Genomic DNA, 17,637 nt, shown 5'->3' on the forward strand with positions numbered 1-17,637 from the left:
TGAGCATGTTTCGGTTAGCCAGTTACAAGTAACTTCATTAGAGTACTTTTCTATAAGCAATATCGCCTGAAGAGATCTCTACTTGTAACTGGCTGACGGAAACATGCTCAAGAATGTGTCATGACATAATTAATTCTGTAAAACAAATAAAAAGTATATTTTGCCCTATTTCAGTAATGAACGCTCTTGTATGAACTTTGTTAAACAGTCACTGGTTGCTTCACCTCTGGAAAATTTTAACCTGGAATATATATATATATATATATACACACACATATATATATATATATATACACACACATATATATATATATATATATATACACACATATATATATATATATAGATGGGACAATTCCAATATTTTTTCCCTATTCTGATACAATTATGATCCCGATTCTTTATAAATCTCTAAATATTCAACTTGAAGCTGGCCTGTCAAGACACTATATACAAATGTAGTAAAATTTGGGCATATTTTATTGGTTTGAAAATAGTTTCTTTTTTACCAATTGTCGTAAAGTATTAACCATAGAATAGTATTATAATCTTCAACTTTTCATGTAGTTTTGTACCATAGAAACAAAAATATGAGTATTTCAATATGGCTACTAATATATATATATACACACACTGTTATTTCAGATCATTTGAAATCACATTAGCCAGTTTCAGTCTCCCATCCATTAAGACCAGAGGTTTGGGGGAGAAAGTATATATATATATATATATATATATATATGTCTCTTGCTTACAAGAATGATATTTCAACATTATCAGATAACTTACTCCCCCCCCACCGATATAAATTTGTTTCAAAAGAATAGTGCATCATATACTCAATAGTGTACAGTTGGTTACATTTCCGACACGTTTCCCAGACCAGCAAGATCAACATGCCTCACTTCTAGATCTCTTTCTGACAACGGTTCCCAATCACTGTACAACAAATGCCCACAGCCCACTCGGGAATGCTGATCACGCTGTGATAATGGTAGAAATCAGCCTAAATTCTCGCCCTAAAACTGAAGACCCACTACTCAAAACAACGAGGTATTACAAAAAGGCTGATTGGGAAGCCATCAGGGAGCTCATCAGAGATGCCCCATGGCAAAATATCTTTACTCTTCCAGCGGAACAGTGTGCAAATGAGACCACTGAATGGTTTAAAACTGCTATTGAAGCACATGTTCCCGCACGGAAATTCTATAGCAAGCCCCACTCTCCCCAATGGTTTACTTCTGCTTGTGCAGCTGCCATTTGTCAAAGGCAGCATGCGTTCTGCAGATTCAACCGACATAAGTCCAGCTCAAATAAACAGAAGTTTATAGAAGCTAGAAATAATTGTAAGAGAGTGATAGAGACAGCTAAGACAGATTGCTCTGAAACCACCAGAAAACGCATCGAAGCACAGAAATTAGGAACCCGGGATTTTTGGAAAATCTACAACAGCGTAGTAAATAATGGACAGTCAACTATTCCCCCACTATCAAACAATCATGAGGTTGCTTGCACGGCAACTGACAAGGCTAATCTGCTTGCCAGTCGGTTTGCCTCAAACTCCACACTGAACTCAGTACACCACTCACTCCCTGATTTTCCTCTGCGAACAGACGCCACACTAGACGATTTGAAAATCACCCCTTCTCAGGTACATGCTATTATAAAAAACCTGGACACCTCAAAAGCATGTGGACCAGATCTCATCCCGGCTGTGCTATTAAAAAAATGCTCTGCCGAGGTTGCTCCAGTTCTGTCCAAACTTTACAATAAATGCCTTAACGAATCTTGTTTTCCCGACTGCTGGAAAACCGCCTCTGTGGTACCAGTCTTCAAGAATTCTGGTGAAAGAACTGACCCACTAAATTATCGTCCCATTAGCCTCCTCCCGCTTTTCGCCAAAATATTTGAGTCCTTATTTAATCAAGCCCTAGTCCAGCACCTAACAGCTGCTAAACTCCTGACTGACAAACAATATGGATTCAGGCAAGCCCGTTCAACAGCAGATATCTTTACTGTAGTTTCTGAACGTATATACCGTTCATTGGATAAAACAGGGGAGGGTAGAGCAGTGGCCCTCGATATATCTAAGGCTTTTGACAGGGTATAGCATGATGGTCTTCTAAGGAAAATTAGATCATATGGAATCACTGGAAGAATTCATAATGTAATTAAATCCTTCTTAAGTAATAGAAAAATCAAAGTTGTACTCGACGGTCGTACATCCAAACAATATGACATAAATGCGGGAGTACCTCAGGGGTCTATCCTTGGACCTCTATTATTCCTGATATTCATAAACGACCTCCCTGATAAAATTGTTTCGAAGATGGGTATATTTGCCGATGACACCACTCTCTATAACAGATATGAGGGGAAAACAAATGAACACATATCCAAGGAAATGGCAGAAACACTAGAGGATGATCTCCAATCCGTAGTGGAATGGGGACAAAAATGGTTGGTCACATTCAATGCTGCTAAGACTAAGCTTGTTTCCTTCAATAACTACAAGAAACCTTCTCTACCACCAATAGCAATGGCCAAGAACACATGACCTGAAAGTACTTCTTTTAAACTCCTCGGCCTAACGTTTACAGGGAATATGAACTGGAATAGATACATTGAGAGCATTGCCAAGGCTGCTGCAAGGAAGGTTGGCCCCCTCTACCGTGCTAGAAAACTACTTACGCCTGACAGTATCCTATACCTCTATAAGGCAACCATTCGCCCATGTATGGAGTACTGTTGTCACATCTGGGCTGGAGCATCTGCTGCTTGTCTCTCGCTCCTGGACAGGGTTCAAAAGAGAGTTGCCAACCTGATAGGTCCTGAACTGTCATCTAGGCTTCAGCCTCTGTCCCATCGACGAGATGTTGCATCCCTCTGCCTGTTCTACAAATACTTTAATGGTGAATGCTCTGACGAACTGAAAACACTTGTACCTCCCCGACGTAACTACCCCGACAAACCCAACAAGCTACTAAGTCTCATCCCTTTACAGTAGAGATCCCTAGGTGCAAGAAAGCCTTTTACTCCAATAGTTTCTTCCCCCAGAACTGCAGGTCTTTGGAACTCCCTTCCGGGATTCTGCTTTCCCAACTGCAATGATATGCAGAAGTTCAAGTGTAATGTTAACAAACATCTTTCTACTCATCTCCCTTCATAATGACCCCGCTAATTAAGTCCCTGATAATAGCCCCCTGCTTCAAAGTGGCACTGTGCCTTGTTTGGGGTGAAAATTGAATTTAAAAAAAAAAAAAAAAAAAAAAAAAGTGTATATATTCAATTCGACCCTAAGTAGAAGTATTAATCCAGAAATAATTAGTTCAGTGATTGTTTTTATGGATATTAATCCAACATTTGGAATAATGTACGATATAAAACTTTATAGATTTTTTTTTTTTACAAATGAGTCACCACTTATCAAGGCTCGAGCGCGACTCGAAAATAAGTATAATAATCGTTAGTGATAGAAATTTGGTATAATTTGATTATTCAAGGGGCTGGCTCAACAAGAACTTGTTTACATTGGACTTGAAGATGACCATATTGTAGTCAGCCAGAAACCAGGCCAACAGAACAGAATTCCACAGGCAGGCAGTTCTAGAAAATAAACTTTGTTCATGGAATCTGTTTAGATTCAGGCACAGATAAAGAGTGATGGAAATTGTTGATAGTGATTGTAGTTAGACGGGGGGGGGTAGAAAAGTCTGGCTGGCAAGTGAAGACCATACATTGAAGCTCAGACGGGCATCTGCCATGAAAATAACGATAGAGCAGAGACAGGTTCGCAACGTTTCTTCTGATGGAAAAAAAGTTGCAAGGAAAAATTCATCGGCAACATTAAAATCTGTTTATGAAATGGGAGAGCATCCTTGTGTTAGTGCTTAAAAGCTTGAACTCTGACTGTATCAACTTCCTCATTCAGAGTAAGATGTCAAAAGGCGAACTGTTTAATAAAATAGTTTTTTTAAATGTAACAGCAAAGAGTGGAAATATTGGACAGTAAACGTGAAAAATGAAACCAGTATAGTCATAAAGATATTTCCGTTTCCACTGACCTATGGCATATGACAATTATTCAGCTATAAGTCATCTACCTCTGCATTTTTAAACACATGCCTAACAGCAGTACGTCCGATTTTGGTGGTCGTCAACTGATCCTCTGTCGAATACGAAATTAGAAACTATTCATTCTAATGTTTTCGCTGCAGTTTTAAAATTGTAGCAGAAGCTTCTGTGTTTAAAAAAAAAAAAAAAAAAAAAAAAAAAAAAGAAAAAAGAAAGAAAAAGACCCAAAGGCAAAGAATTTGTGTATTGCTCAGGTTGTGTTACCATTGTCTATATAGGAATGTGAACACAGTGTGAGGATACATGGAAGTAAAACATGGCCAGTGAGGGTTGAGGACATGCATTGCATGGAGAAAAATGATGAGAATGATACAATGAGTAATGCGAGTCTTAAATATAGGCTTCAGTCTGATGAAGATTAAATTTAGACAATAGAGGGAGATGTGTGCAAAACAGGAGACTTTGTTGGTATGTTCACATTGGAAAAATAGAGTCCTCGAGTTACTAAATATAGAACAGTTGCGGTAACAGTGGTGGAGGATGAGGAGGGGTTTGATCAGTGTTAAAAATCAAATCTATATATCTATAAAAGTGAACGTGTGTATGTACATTTCCCTTCACAATAACTCTTAATTTTAAGTCTACAGACTCGAAATTTGATATACAGGATATTGAGATTTGGGAAGATCTTTGCAATCCGTTTTCGGCCAGAAATTTGGCTGTTAAGGAGTCAAAGTTCAACGATTTGACCTTTGAGAACTCTACCAAACTCCTCTGTCAATTTTGGGTATAAACACTTGAAATTTTAGATACAGGTTCCTTGGACATGGATCTAACTTAATAACTTGATTTGAGCCCAAAACAATAAATGTTAAGGGGTCATAATAGGAGGCAAAGTTAAAAAAAAATGACCTCTGTGGTCTCTACCAAATTACTCAGACAATTTCTGGTCTAAACATTTGAAATTTGACATAAAAGGTATTCAGAAATAAGGCAAGCTTTTTAATCGGTTTGGGTCGAAAATTTTTAGTTACCAATATATAAACATATGTATGTATGTATGTTTGCATGTCTGCCTAAAACTTTCGACAGAGGCGACGGATTTTCACAAGATCAGTATCGTTTTGAAGTCAACCTTTCAGACGACAAATATCAAAAAATTGGCTAAAAACATTAATATCTTCACCTTCAACTGGGCACTTTTCTACAGGGGGGGGGGTCGCTTTTTTCACCGATATTTTGGAAAGTCATCCTCTCCTTTCAATTGTCTAGCCTTAATTTAAACCTACGTCACTTCCGGTTTGGCAGTGGTTGTAACAGCAAAGACGTCAGGTTTTTTTCCCCCGTACGGGTTCGAGCCTGCCTTCCTACATACCTTTTTTTTTTTTTTTTGCTCAACATACACCTCCAAACACCCGGGTAACGCCAGGCTGAAATGCTAGTATTATATACTTTTAGGATCAAATACTTTTTACTAAAATACAAAAAAGAAAAAGGATGAAAAATACAAAAAAAGAAAAGGATGAAAACTTTAAAAAAGATGAGACGGAAATTCATGACATTCTGCCATTTAAGGTGAATATTTTTCCTAATAATAATATTAGCTGGACCATCTTTTATAATCCCACAAGAAAAACTTAAATTGTTTTTAGATGAGAAATTCTAGATAATCTCTTTTACAGAGCAGAAAAATATATAAAAAAATTATTTTCATGAATAAGTCTCCACTCTATCAATGCCTAAACCTAAACATGGATTCCATGAACAAAGCTTCTGCCCACTTGCAGAACTGTTCTGCTGATCTGCTTTCCAGCTGATTACAATACCATTATTTTCAAGTCCAGCATAAACAAGTTCTTGTCCAGCCGTCCCCGAAAATAATCTAATACCAAATTACTTCTACAAACAATTACGCAACTGTCCTAATGACTACAATACATACATTAGCCCTTATCCTCGAATTGCCTCTAGGCCTTGATATATGGTGACCCCCCCCCCTTTGTAAAAAAAAAAAAAAAAAAAAGTATTTATTCCATCACAAATCTCCACATTATTAAAATAAATGAAGACGAATAAATCATTATTAAAAGAAAAAGAAAAAAAAAAAATCACTCAATGTACGGTCGAAAATTTTGTTCTTGTAAAAAAGATAACATTTTGTATTTTTGCACGTCACCAATAGAAAACGAATAAAGAAAAGGTATAAACTTTTACACTTCTCGTATTCATATATATATATATATATATATATATATATATATATATATATATAAACTGCATTCTTTATTTTTATTTTTGCATTTTTTTATTCAAAGCTTCTTTAGACTATATATAAATATATATATATAAATATATATATATATATATATATATATATATATATGTTTGCTATTCATCTCTAAACTAACCGATCAATGATGAATTTTGAAACACAGCTGCTAAGTTTAAAGATAGGTCATGTGGGCTATATTTAGTTTAATTTATTTTCATACAAAACGGACAAAGAGGGGGGGGAAGGTTTTCATGAAAATTCTGATTTATATGAAATTTTTAATGTATATCAGACCTCAATCACTATTCTAAAAATTTTAGTTTTTTTTTTTTTTTAAATCATTTTAAAAAGTTTTTTTTATGCAGCACATGGGCACAACCTCCCATTTGAAAATAGCACTATTTCAGATTTGCATTGAATTTGATCCGTAGTGATTAGATTAAAATTAAACAAAATTCCATGAATTAAATTTCTTCAAGATAAAGCATTAAATTTTAGGCATTTACTAAAATAAAAAATCTTGTAGCACATTTTTATCAAAATTAGAATAAGGATTCTAGACATGAGATTTAGTAGCATAGTATCTTGATTTTAATCTTCATAAGGAAATATAAGTGGTGCAAAACTGTTCTGTTCGAGGTATCAATTTCACGTGTTCTAGGACAGATATTCTAATCTGTTACACAAAAAGTGAATGGTTTTAATATTAATTAAATTAGTAAAGTTAAATTAATACCTTATCTAAAACTAGTTGTATATATTAAAAATTCTACTACTACTAACATACTTTAGTTTATGACAATAGCAAAGAGTTATTCAAAATAAATGTAGGAAAAAAAACAAAACAAATATATCTTCACAAAAGATGTTTAGACATGCATATATTAACATGGTTCCTATTTACTTGCCTTTCCACGAGGACAGAGTTAAACACAAGGTCGGTTTTTAATGTGGGTAAAAATTCAGCTCCCCAAGAAGGGGCACTCTGAATAGAAACCAAAATAAAAATTGTCTCAGTAATGAAGGATTTCTCCTCCACTGACCGAGGACATAAAAGGTGAAGTGTAGCATCAAAACAGATACTACACTGTGATCTTGGCCCGCAGGCCAAAAAAATTAACATGGTTATTTCTATCAAATCAAATTTAAATGATTAATACATAAAATTAGAGCTCTATTTACTGACTAATAATAATATGATCATTGTAGTAGTAGTAGTAGTAGTAGTAGTAGTAGAAGAGGAAATGAAATATATTGTTCTCATGTCTCCATTCCATATACCAAAATAGCACAGAAAAAAATCTTTATCTAATGCTAATGGCTACTTCTGTCTCTCAACAGAAAATATTCAATACAATAATTTGCAAGGACAATGTGACATACAAATTATTTTAGAAAAGCCTTAAAAGAATCCATACATTAATAAAAATGTGTGACCACTTCACGTGTCTATGTGTGTTTCTCGCCTATACGTGACTTACATTTTTTCTATTTACTATTAATCAATTGTTTAAATAAAATCTGTATCGAAACGAACTTAAAAAAAAAAAAAAAAATTACGAAATCAAATCCCCCATAATGCATTTCAATGTCTTCGTAAACAAGTCGGACATTTTAATCTTTTGTTAAAAATAAATCACTTTATGACCCGTCAAAATTCTAAATGAATTTGGAAGTATTTAAACTGTCAAATAGAAATTCATGGAAGATACTTGTATCTAATATTTTTATTGAGATTAAAACAATATTACCTTAAGAAAATTTGGTTGAATGTAACAATTTAATGATTAAATTTTATTTGCAAAATCCTATTAAAAAATAATTAGTTAATAAAAAATTATAAAATATAAAAAGAATCCTGGGATATGGCGTATAGGCAAGCTAGTTTATTATAAGTTAATGTTTAATTAAGAAATACTTTTAATTTTCTTATTTAGTTTTAGCTGGGGATGTGGCATTCTACTGAATGCCATGCATTCATCCACTATCATATACATTCCAACCAAGAGATCTTTTTAAGATTCTAACCGTCCCTTTAAGTGCAAATACTAAGGGAAAGAGTTATGAGCAAGCGAAAGCAAGTAACGAATGGAAACAAATAAAATGAAAAAGAGAGAGAAAAGTTTAAAGGGAGAAGGAGGTGCAGAGGAGGAGGAAAATGGAAAGGTAAGAAAGAATAGATGGAGACGAAAAGAGAGAAAAAGGATAAAGAAAGAGAAAAAAGAAAGTAAGGTAAGGAAGAAAAAGTGAAAAGAAAAGGAGATAAGTTGGTGAGGAGAGAGAAAAGGAAAGAAGGAAGGATAACAAAAGTGAAAGAAGGTGTAGGAAGAGGAAGAAAAACAAGAAATGTAAAATACAAAAATAAAAAGTTACAAAAAGTTGGCCAAATTTTTATTAATTTTTTTAAAATACTTTTACTTATTCGTACGAAATTATGTTAAAAATATATCTCTAACAAAATATATACTTGAACTATACAAGAGTAATTTGTTAAAATGAAAGCTAATTTTCAATAAAATTCTTTTTGCATTTCTATTTATTCTTGTGCCAGACATAGATAAGATTAGTAAATATCATATATATATATATATATATATATATATATATATACTAGCATGGGTGCCCGGCGTTGCCCGGGTATTTGGAGGTGTATGTTGAGCAAAAAAAAAAAAAAAGTGGTCAATTTTTTTTTTAACTTTGACCCCTATTATGACCCCTTAAAATTTATTGTTTTGGGCTCAACTCAAGTTATTAAGTTAGATCCATGTCCAACGAACCTATATCTAAAATTTAAAGAGTGTAGACCGAAAATTGTCGGAGGAGTTTGGTAGAGTTCTCAAAAGTCAAATTGTTGAACTTTGACCCCTTAATCGCCAAATTTCTGGCCAAAAACCGATCACATTGATTTTCCCAAATCTCAGTACCCTGTATATCAAATTTCGAGTCTGTAGACTAAAAATTGACAGAGTTATTACGTAGGGAAATGTAAACAGACACACACAGAGACACGTTATATATATATATATATATATATATATATATATATATATATATATATATATTCTAAATTTCAAAAAGGCCAAGTTTCTGCTTTGATTCCTCATAGCCGTGCGTCATATATTGAGTAAATTACAAATAGCAACATCAATCTCTCTCCAGGTAGGCACCTGGTTTTATTACGCAATTACCCACCATATACTGACCAAGCTTGATATTGTTTGCGTTTTGATGATTGGACAGGAAGTTGTGTTTCAGTGTAATAATGCTATAAACCCAAGGTCAGGTTTATAAGCAGATAAAATGTGAGGTTATGGAAGGAGGGTACGTATAAAACATAATCTATATGAAAAATAAATAAATAGGCGATTAAGACGGATTATGGATAATCCTGTGGCTTGATTTTATTTGATTAATAACAAATTTGATGATAAAAATTCCAATTCTTTGTCATTCACATTCGAACAAGATGCTACCAATCATAGTGTTATATCACTTGTCCACCTAACACTTGGTTAACCCTTATCCTCAGGTAGCATTAAGGCCTTGATAAATTGTGAATCCTTAGTATATATATATATATATATATATATATATATATATATATATATATATAAAGCTATTACTAGTTCTGCTCACGACAATTAAAGGTTCAAATACATCTTAGAATAATACACAAATAAAGAAACCTAGTATGATATGAGTCCCTAGTAGATCATAAAAAGTTTAAAATTCCAAGTTCTGATTCACAATGCTTCAACATCATATCAAATTTGATGCACAGATCAAAATATATCTAAGATATTTTGTTGTTTTATTTTTAAGAATATGCTTACGAAAGTAAAATAAACTTCCAATGTTTTGCAAATAATAAAAAATTGATTTGAAAATTTTAGAAAACCAAATAACGTTATAAAATATTTTATTAAAGGATTAAAAAAGTATTTCTGAATCTTTCGGAATAAGACACCTTTTTCAAAGAAGACTTGTTTTTGTTATTTTTCCTCTTCATTTTGCTGGTGGTATTAACCCAGAGGTATTAGCCCCTCGGAGAGAGAAAGAGAAAGAGGGAGAGAGAGAGAGAGAAAGAGGGAGAGAGAGAGAGAGAAAGAGGGAGAGAGAGAGAGAGAGAGGGAGAGAGAGAGGGAGAGAGAGAGAGAGGGAGAGAGAGAGAGAGAGAGAGAGAGAGGATACGTCTAATCATTTTGTTTTTGTTAGTCTGAAATCGATGTTTGTGCGGTTGGCGCAAATTTTAAATAGATGTTTAGTCACATCTTTGAAAACATTTTTCTTAAAAGACTAAAACGTTAAACATCTATATATCTATAAAAGTGAACGTGTGTGTGTGTGTGTGTGTTTGTGTGTGTGTGTGTGTGTGTGTGTGTACATTTCCCTACGCAATAACTGTCAATTTTTAGTCTACAGACTCGAAATTTGATATATAGAGTACTGAGATTTCGGAAAATCTTTGTGATCGGTTTTCGGCCAGAAACTTGGCTATTAAGGAGTCAAAATTCAACGATTTGGCCTTTGAGAACTCTACCAAACTCCTCCGACAATTTTCGGTCTATACACTTGAAATCTTTTATATAGGTTCCTTGGACATGGCTCTAAATAACTTGATTTGAGCCCAAAACAATAAGTGTTAAGGGGTCATAATAGGGGTCAAAGTTTAAAAAATTGACCGTTTTTTTGTTTGTTTTTTTTGGCTCAGCCTACACCTCGAAACACCCGGACAACGCCGGGCTGAAATGCTAGTTATGTATAAAATTAACTTTACAAAAGATTAAACACTCAGTAGGATTGCAAAACACAGTAGAATAAGCATGACATGTGCAATGTTCACAGAAATTACTTCTAAGGAAATAATTTCTGTGAACGTTGCACATGTCATTCTTATAATTAATGGTTGTTAGATATAAAGTGGGCTCACTGGGCTATCCCCTATTGATCATGGATTCAATTCTGATATCCAGTAATGATATTTCTATAATTTAGGTTCAGCAGGAAATCAACATGATATCAAAAGCCAACAAGATATCAAAAACTATTAAATAACAAATTTGTCAGTGATGAAGAAACAAATGACAGATCTTTAATAAAAATAAAAGTATTTATTTGTTGTGGTTGTATTTACTTGAAGAAAAATTATATATTATTTAAATTCTTCGGACTACTCTTCTCATCTTGGATGTTATTCTCACAACATTTTGGCTGTTGTAACCTTCGGTCTTCTTCAGTTTTGTCTTGTCGAACTCTAAAATCTATACAGAATTTTGAACAATTAACACCGTTTGGGGATCGTTCACAAGGAACAGTTGAGAAGAGAACACCGGTTTGGCTTCGTAGTTCTTACATGTGAAGTTATTTAAAATCACTAAACTAAGCTGCAGTGCTCTGTGGTGTAGTGGTTAGCGTGCTGGACAATTCACATTATATTTTCACGTTCGCGCCGACCTATCGTAGTGTTTTTTTTTTTTTTTTTTTTTTTCCTAAACAACTGGAATGGACTTTTCTTGGTGGCCGAACTGTTAACGTTGTAAATGTTTTTTTTGTTTTTTTTTTCACACTTTATTTTCCTACTTTTACTCATGACTCCGGGTTTGATCCTTCCTACTTACCTACCATAACATTTTTTACCCCCCCCCCCCGTCCCGGAAACAAACACTCGGGCAACGCCGGGTACCCCCGCTAGTAGTTAAATATTTAGAGATTTCTCTCGGAATTGGGAAAAATAATTTTATAGTTAAATATTTAGAGATTTCTCTCAGAATTGAGAAAAATAACTTTATAGTTAAATATTTAGAGATTTCTCTCGGAATTGGGAAAAATAACAATTTTATAGTAAAATATTTAGAGATTTCTCTCGGAATTGGGAAAAATAAAAACTTTATAGTTAAATATTTAGAGATTTCTCTCGGAATTGGGAAAAATAAAAACTTTATAGTTAAATATTTAGAGATTTCTCTCGGAATTGGGAAAAATAAAAACTTTATAGTTAAATATTTAGAGATTTCTCTCGGAATTGGGAAAAATAAAAACTTTATAGTTAAATATTTAGAGATTTCTCTCGGAATTGTGAAAAATAAAAACTTTATAGTTAAATATTTAGAGATTTCTCTCGGAATTGGGAAAAATAACAATTTTATAGTTAAATATTTAGAGATTTCTCTCGGAATTGGGAAAAATAAAAACTTTATAGTTAAATATTTAGAGATTTCTCTCGGAATTGGGAAAAATAAAAACTTTATAATTAAATATTTAGAGAGTTCTCTCGGAATTGGGAAAAATAATAATTTTATAGTTAAATATTTAGAGATTTCTCTCGGAATTGGGAAAAATAAAAACTTTATAATTAAATATTTAGAGATTTCTCTCGGAATTGGGAAAAATAAAAACTTTATAGTTAAATATTTAGAGATTTCTCTCGGAATTGGGAAAAATAATAACTTTATAGTTAAATATTTAGAGATTTCTCTCGGAATTGGGAAAAATAATAACTTTATAGTTAAATATTTAGAGATTTCTCTCGGAATTGGGAAAAATAAAAACTTTATAATTAAATATTTAGAGATTTCTCTCGGAATTGGGAAAAATAAAAACTTTATAGTTAAATATTTAGAGATTTCTCTCGGAATTGGGAAAAATAATAACTTTATAGTTAAATATTTAGAGATTTCTCTCGGAATTGGGAAAAATAAAAACTTTATAGTTAAATATTTAGAGATTTCTCTCGGAATTGGGAAAAATAAAAACTTTATAATTAAATATTTAGAGATTTCTCTCGGAATTGGGAAAAATAAAAACTTTATAGTTAAATATTTAGAGATTTCTCTCGGAATTGGGAAAAATAATAACTTTATAGTTAAATATTTAGAGATTTCTCTCGGAATTGGGAAAAATAAAAACTTTATAGTTAAATATTTAGAGATTTCTCTCGGAATTGGGAAAAATAAAAACTTTATAATTAAATATTTAGAGATTTCTCTCGGAATTGGGAAAAATAAAAACTTTATAGTTAAATATTTAGAGATTTCTCTCGGAATTGGGAAAAATAATAACTTTATAGTTAAATATTTAGAGATTTCTCTCGGAATTGGGAAAAATAAAAACTTTATAGTTAAATATTTAGAGATTTCTCTCGGAATTGGGAAAAATAAAAACTTTATAATTAAATATTTAGAGATTTCTCTCGGAATTGGGAAAAATAAAAACTTTATAGTTAAATATTTAGAGATTTCTCTCGGAATTGGGAAAAATAATAACTTTATAGTTAAATATTTAGAGATTTCTCTCGGAATTGGGAAAAATAAAAACTTTATAGTTAAATATTTAGAGATTTCTCTCGGAATTGGGAAAAATAAAAACTTTATAATTAAATATTTAGAGATTTCTCTCGGAATTGGGAAAAATAAAAACTTTATAGTTAAATATTTAGAGATTTCTCTCGGAATTGGGAAAAATAATAACTTTATAGTTAAATATTTAGAGATTTCTCTCGGAATTGGGAAAAATAAAAACTTTATAGTTAAATATTTAGAGATTTCTCTCGGAATTGGGAAAAATAATAACTTTATAGTTAAATATTTAGAGATTTCTCTCGGAATTGGGAAAAATAAAAACTTTATAGTTAAATATTTAGAGATTTCTCTCGGAATTGGGAAAAATAAAAACTTTATAATTAAATATTTAGAGATTTCTCTCGGAATTGGGAAAAATAAAAACTTTATAGTTAAATATTTAGAGATTTCTCTCGGAATTGGGAAAAATAATAACTTTTTAGTTAAATATTTAGAGATTTCTCTCGGAATTGGGAAAAATAAAAACTTTATAGTTAAATATTTAGAGATTTCTCTCGGAATTGGGAAAAATAAAAACTTTATAATTAAATATTTAGAGATTTCTCTCGGAATTGGGAAAAATAAAAACTTTATAGTTAAATATTTAGAGATTTCTCTCGGAATTGGGAAAAATAATAACTTTATAGTTAAATATTTAGAGATTTCTCTCGGAATTGGGAAAAATAAAAACTTTATAGTTAAATATTTAGAGATTTCTCTCGGAATTGGGAAAAATAAAAACTTTATAATTAAATATTTAGAGATTTCTCTCGGAATTGGGAAAAATAAAAACTTTATAGTTAAATATTTAGAGATTTCTCTCGGAATTGGGAAAAATAATAACTTTATAGTTAAATATTTAGAGATTTCTCTCGGAATTGGGAAAAATAAAAACTTTATAGTTAAATATTTAGAGATTTCTCTCGGAATTGGGAAAAATAAAAACTTTATAATTAAATATTTAGAGATTTCTCTCGGAATTGGGAAAAATAAAAACTTTATAGTTAAATATTTAGAGATTTCTCTCGGAATTGGGAAAAATAATAACTTTATAGTTAAATATTTAGAGATTTCTCTCGGAATTGGGAAAAATAAAAACTTTATAGTTAAATATTTAGAGATTTCTCTCGGAATTGGGAAAAATAAAAACTTTATAATTAAATATTTAGAGATTTCTCTCGGAATTGGGAAAAATAAAAACTTTATAGTTAAATATTTAGAGATTTCTCTCGGAATTGGGAAAAATAATAACTTTATAGTTAAATATTTAGAGATTTCTCTCGGAATTGGGAAAAATAAAAACTTTATAGTTAAATATTTAGAGATTTCTCTCGGAATTGGGAAAAATAAAAACTTTATAATTAAATATTTAGAGATTTCTCTCGGAATTGGGAAAAATAAAAACTTTATAGTTAAATATTTAGAGATTTCTCTCGGAATTGGGAAAAATAATAACTTTATAGTTAAATATTTAGAGATTTCTCTCGGAATTGGGAAAAATAAAAACTTTATAGTTAAATATTTAGAGATTTCTCTCGGAATTGGGAAAAATAATAACTTTATAGTTAAATATTTAGAGATTTCTCTCGGAATTGGGAAAAATAAAAACTTTATAGTTAAATATTTAGAGATTTCTCTCGGAATTGGGAAAAATAATAACTTTATAGTTAAATATTTAGAGATTTCTCTCGGAATTGGGAAAAATAATAACTTTATAGTTAAATATTTAGAGATTTCTCTCGGAATTGGGAAAAATAATAACTTTATAGTTAAATATTTAGAGATTTCTCTCGGAATTGGGAAAAATAAAAACTTTATAGTTAAATATTTAGAGATTTCTCTCGGAATTGGGAAAAATAATAACTTTATAGTTAAATATTTAGAGATTTCTCTCGGAATTGGGAAAAATAAAAACTTTATAGTTAAATATTTAGAGATTTCTCTCGGAATTGGGAAAAATAATAACTTTATAGTTAAATATTTAGAGATTTCTCTCGGAATTGGGAAAAATAAAAACTTTATAGTTAAATATTTAGAGATTTCTCTCGGAATTGGGAAAAATAAAAACTTTATAGTTAAATATTTAGAGATTTCTCTCGGAATTGGGAAAAATAAAAACTTTATAGTTAAATATTTAGAGATTTCTCTCGGAATTGGGAAAAATAAAAACTTTATAATTAAATATTTAGAGATTTCTCTCGGAATTGGGAAAAATAAAAACTTTATAGTTAAATATTTAGAGATTTCTCTCGGAATTGGGAAAAATAATAACTTTATAGTTAAATATTTAGAGATTTCTCTCGGAATTGGGAAAAATAAAAACTTTATAGTTAAATATTTAGAGATTTCTCTCGGAATTGGGAAAAATAAAAACTTTATAATTAAATATTTAGAGATTTCTCTCGGAATTGGGAAAAATAATAATTTTATAGTTAAATATTTAGAGATTTCTCTCGGAATTGGGAAAAATAAAAACTTTATAGTTAAATATTTGGAGATTTCTCTCGGAATTGGGAAAAATAATAACTTTATAGTTAAATATTTAGAGATTTCTCTCGGAATTGGGAAAAATAAAAACTTTATAGTTAAATATTTAGAGATTTCTCTCGGAATTGGGAAAAATAAAAACTTTATAGTTAAATATTTAGAGATTTCTCTCGGAATTGGGAAAAATAAAAACTTTATAATTAAATATTTAGAGATTTCTCTCGGAATTGGGAAAAATAATAATTTTATAGTTAAATATTTAGAGATTTCTCTCGGAATTGGGAAAAATAAAAACTTTATAATTAAATATTTAGAGATTTCTCTCGGAATTGGGAAAAATAAAAACTTTATAGTTAAATATTTAGAGATTTCTCTCGGAATTGGGAAAAATAATAACTTTATAGTTAAATATTTAGAGATTTCTCTCGGAATTGGGAAAAATAACAATTTTATAGTAAAATATTTAGAGATTTCTCTCGGAATTGGGAAAAATAATAACTTTATAGTTAAATATTTAGAGATTTCTCTCGGAATTGGGAAAAATAAAAACTTTATAATTAAATATTTAGAGATTTCTCTCGGAATTGGGAAAAATAATAACTTTATAGTTAAATATTTAGAGATTTCTCTCGGAATTGGGAAAAATAACAATTTTATAGTAAAATATTTAGAGATTTCTCTCGGAATTGGGAAAAATAAAAACTTTATAGTTAAATATTTAGAGATTTCTCTCGGAATTGGGAAAAATAAAAACTTTATAGTTAAATATTTAGAGATTTCTCTCGGAATTGGGAAAAATAAAAACTTTATAATTAAATATTTAGAGATTTCTCTCGGAATTGGGAAAAATAATAATTTTATAGTTAAATATTTAGAGATTTCTCTCGGAATTGGGAAAAATAAAAACTTTATAATTAAATATTTAGAGATTTCTCTCGGAATTGGGAAAAATAATAACTTTATAGTTAAATATTTAGAGATTTCTCTCGGAATTGGGAAAAATAAAAACTTTATAGTTAAATATTTAGAGATTTCTCTCGGAATTGGGAAAAATAAAAACTTTATAATTAAATATTTAGAGATTTCTCTCGGAATTGGGAAAAATAATAACTTTATAGTTAAATATTTAGAGATTTCTCTCGGAATTGGGAAAAATAAAAACTTTATAGTTAAATATTTAGAGATTTCTCTCAGAATTGGGAAAAATAAAAACTTTATAGTTAAATATTTAGAGATTTCTCTCGGAATTAGGAAAAATAACTTTATAGTTAAATATTTAGAGATTTCTCTCGGAATTGGGAAAAATAAAAACTTTATAGTTAAATATTTAGAGATTTCTCTCAGAATTGGGAAAAATAAAAACTTTATAGTTAAATATTTAGAGATTTCTCTCGGAATTGGGAAAAATAAAAACTTTATAGTTAAATATTTAGAGATTTCTCTCAGAATTGGGAAAAATAACTTTAT

General features: G+C 30.5%; 1 protein-coding gene across 14 annotated transcripts in view; it reads right to left on the reverse strand.

Annotated features, from left to right (window-relative positions):
- Positions 1-17,637, reverse strand: part of LOC145294072 (uncharacterized) — a 616,260-nt gene that overhangs the window by 517,027 nt on the left and 81,596 nt on the right. The window lies entirely within an intron of this gene.

The sequence above is a fragment of the Euprymna scolopes genome, chromosome 15, assembly GCF_053919585.1.
Source record: "Euprymna scolopes isolate OS-2025 chromosome 15, ASM5391958v1, whole genome shotgun sequence".
Taxonomy (NCBI): Eukaryota; Metazoa; Mollusca; class Cephalopoda; order Sepiida; family Sepiolidae; genus Euprymna; species Euprymna scolopes.